The 3359-nt window shown below is 34.3% G+C and overlaps 1 pseudogene; it reads right to left on the reverse strand.

Moving 5' to 3' along the window:
- Window positions 1-555: 555 nt before the first annotated feature.
- Window positions 556-2040, reverse strand: LOC108374370 (cytochrome c oxidase subunit 3-like; annotated as a pseudogene).
- Window positions 2041-3359: the final 1319 nt, after the last annotated feature.

Genomic DNA, 3359 nt, shown 5'->3' on the forward strand with positions numbered 1-3359 from the left:
ATCTTGCTTAAGCTTTTAACTTTTGAACGAAAACTTAACGAAAAGCTGGATATTTTTTAAAATAACCGCCGAATTCAGACCGCGTTCGAGTTTACCGACTTGCTCACGACGGCTTCTCGGTGAACACCAACAATGGCAGCGGAGTCTCAATTTTTTCGCACGTATTCAATTCACAATTTCTTAACTCTTCACTTTTCATTTCTAACACGCATTAACAAGCTTTTTCATCTCACTCTGAATGGTCAAACGAATAGCCGAGTGTATCGTTAGGATGGTATTTGATCCACAAATATATATTGTTTTATTGAGAAAAGTGTAAAGTAATATTTCAATAAAAATTTAGACTGTAGGCTAAAGGTTGGCTAGTTTTTCTATTCGCGTTATCCCGTAGACCTCGCTGTTCGACTACTCTCTTCTTCTTCTCGTTGTCGCTGCTGTACATAGGGTTGCCAAGCGTGACAATTATTTATACTACTAGATTAGTAGACCTTATGATTGGAAGTAAAATATACTTACATATATATTATATAAATAATTAATTAATTAACCTCCTCATCAATAAATTGAAATATAAAGGAATAATCAAACAATATCAACAAAATGTCAATATCATGCAGCTGCTTCAAACCCAAAATGATAAATTTTTGAGAGATGGTTATTTAAATGTCGAGTTAAACAAACTAAGAAAAAGGTAGTTCCAATTAATACATGAATTCCGTGGAAGCCTGTTGCCCTAAAAAAAAAATAGAGCCATAAACTGAATCGGCAATTGTAAATGGGGCTTCAACATATTCATACGCTTGTAAAATAGTAAAGTAGATACCTAATAGTACTGTAAAAAATAACCCTTGTGTAGCTTGTGAATGATTTCCTTCCATTAAACTGTGATGTGCTCATGTAACGGTTACTCCTGAAGCTAAAAGAATTGCTGTATTTAGTAAAGGGATTTGAAATGGATTAAATGGTTTAATTCCTATAGGTGGTCATGATGCTCCTAGTTCGATAGCAGGTGATAATCTTCTATGAAAAACAGCTCAAAAAAAGATATAAAAAATAATACTTCAGATAAAATAAATAAAATTATTCCTCATCGAAGGCCTAAAGTAACAGGGATAGTGTGTAATCCTTGAAATGTACCTTCACGTGATACATCTCGTCATCATTGATAAACAGTTAAGATAGTAATAATATTCCCTAATACAAATAATGAAATATTATATTGATGGAATCATTTTACTAAATCTGAAACTGAAGTTATAGCACCAATAGCTCCTGTTAAAGGTCATGGGCTACTAAGTGAAACGGGTGATTAGCGTGTGTTGACCAGCGTTGCCATTTTAGCCGTTTTCCGGCTAGATTTAGCCGGTTTTGATAGCAACTAGCCGGAGAAAATTCGATCTAGCCGGCAGCCGATTTGTTAGCCGGTTTGTAAAAAAAAGNGTGGAAGCCTGTTGCCCTAAAAAAAAAATAGAGCCATAAACTGAATCGGCATATGTAAATGGGGCTTCAACATATTCATACGCTTGTAAAATAGTAAAGTAGATACCTAATAGTACTGTAAAAAATAACCCTTGTGTAGCTTGTGAATGATTTCCTTCCATTAAACTGTGATGTGCTCATGTAACGGTTACTCCTGAAGCTAAAAGAATTGCTGTATTTAGTAAAGGGATTTGAAATGGATTAAATGGTTTAATTCCTATAGGTGGTCATGATGCTCCTAGTTCGATAGCAGGTGATAATCTTCTATGAAAAACAGCTCAAAAAAAGATATAAAAAATAATACTTCAGATAAAATAAATAAAATTATTCCTCATCGAAGGCCTAAAGTAACAGGGATAGTGTGTTATCCTTGAAATGTACCTTCACGTGATACATCTCGTCATCATTGATAAACAGTTAAGATAGTAATAATATTTCCTAATACAAATAATGAAATGTTATATTGATGGAATCATTTTACTAAATCTGAAACTGAAGTTATAGCACCAATAGCTCCTGTTAAAGGTCATGGGCTACTAAGTGAAACGGGTGATTAGCGTGTGTTGACCAGCGTTGCCATTTTAGCCGTTTTCCGGCTAGATTTAGCCGGTTTTGATAGCAACTAGCCGGAGAAAATTCGATCTAGCCGGCAGCCGATTTGTTAGCCGGTTTGTAAAAAAAAGTTAGCCGTTTTTAGCCGATTTTACTATTTGCCTAATTTTCAGGTGCAAAAAGTAAACAAGTTGTTCGAAAGCAATAATGCAGACCCAATGAAGATTTTTAATGAACTCAATGTTTTACTTTCGCATCTATGCTCCCTAGTGGTTATTAGCGCGGACACATTTGATCCTATATGCTCCCCGTTGGAACCATACCTTGCTCCATTTCCTCAGTTTTATCACAGTTTTGAAGAGTATTTAAAAACAAAAGTAAGCACAAACGCTTTTGACCACGAAGCCGAGAAAATAATTCGAGAAAATGGTCGCTATTTTATTATCACTTTAATAAAGGAATTACGCCAACGCCTCCCTACAAATATTGCCACACTAAAAAAAATTGACTTTTTTCGGTTGGAAATGCATTAAGAGTAATTAAACCAAAAGTATTTGTTCAACTACAGCAACAAAAACACAAATATAATGCCGACGAAATAACATCCATAGAGATGCAATGGCAACGGTTAACGTTACATACCTGGAGTAATTTAGACTCAACTGTAAAATTTTGGGCCGAAGTTTATCAATTTCGAAATGCCCTAGGAGAAAACCCTTTTGCTGACCTTTGGGTGCCTTCTCTAGAGTATAATGTTCTTAATACAGCAAATACGTAAGATTGAATAATTGCAACTGCTGATTCAAGAATTAATAAAGCAATTTGTCCAACTAAAAGTAAAGATACAATTATATATGAAAGTGAAGTACCTGTATTTCCTAGTAATGTTAATAATAAATGACCCGCAAATATATTAGCTGCTAATCGAACTGCTAAAGTTCCTGGACGAATTACATTACTAATTGTTTCAATACAAGCTATAAAAGGTACTAGTGTTCGCCCAGCGGTTGAAATTCAACCGCTAAAATTAAGGATAGTTTATGTGAGTTGAGTTGAGCTGAAATAAAATTTGTTGGAATGGGTTAAGTGGAGGGGAGTTTAGCTTAGTACTTAGCATAACATAACATAGAATAGCATTAGATTCAATAACATAACATATGTAGCATAACACATCACAATATAACATCGCACATTCTTCAGTTGTATTTCCTTTTTATCCCTATCACTTTCTTCCTCTCTATCTTTGTCTCTGTCGCTTTTAATGTTTATGTTTATGTTTATGTTTATGTTTATGTTTATCTACACCTTCATGTTCATGTTCATGTTCA

Source organism: Rhagoletis zephyria, unplaced genomic scaffold (genome assembly GCF_001687245.7).
Source record: "Rhagoletis zephyria isolate East Lansing unplaced genomic scaffold, Rhagoletis_zephyria_1.1 Rzeph_scaffold_07651, whole genome shotgun sequence".
NCBI classification, from domain to species: domain Eukaryota; kingdom Metazoa; phylum Arthropoda; class Insecta; order Diptera; family Tephritidae; genus Rhagoletis; species Rhagoletis zephyria.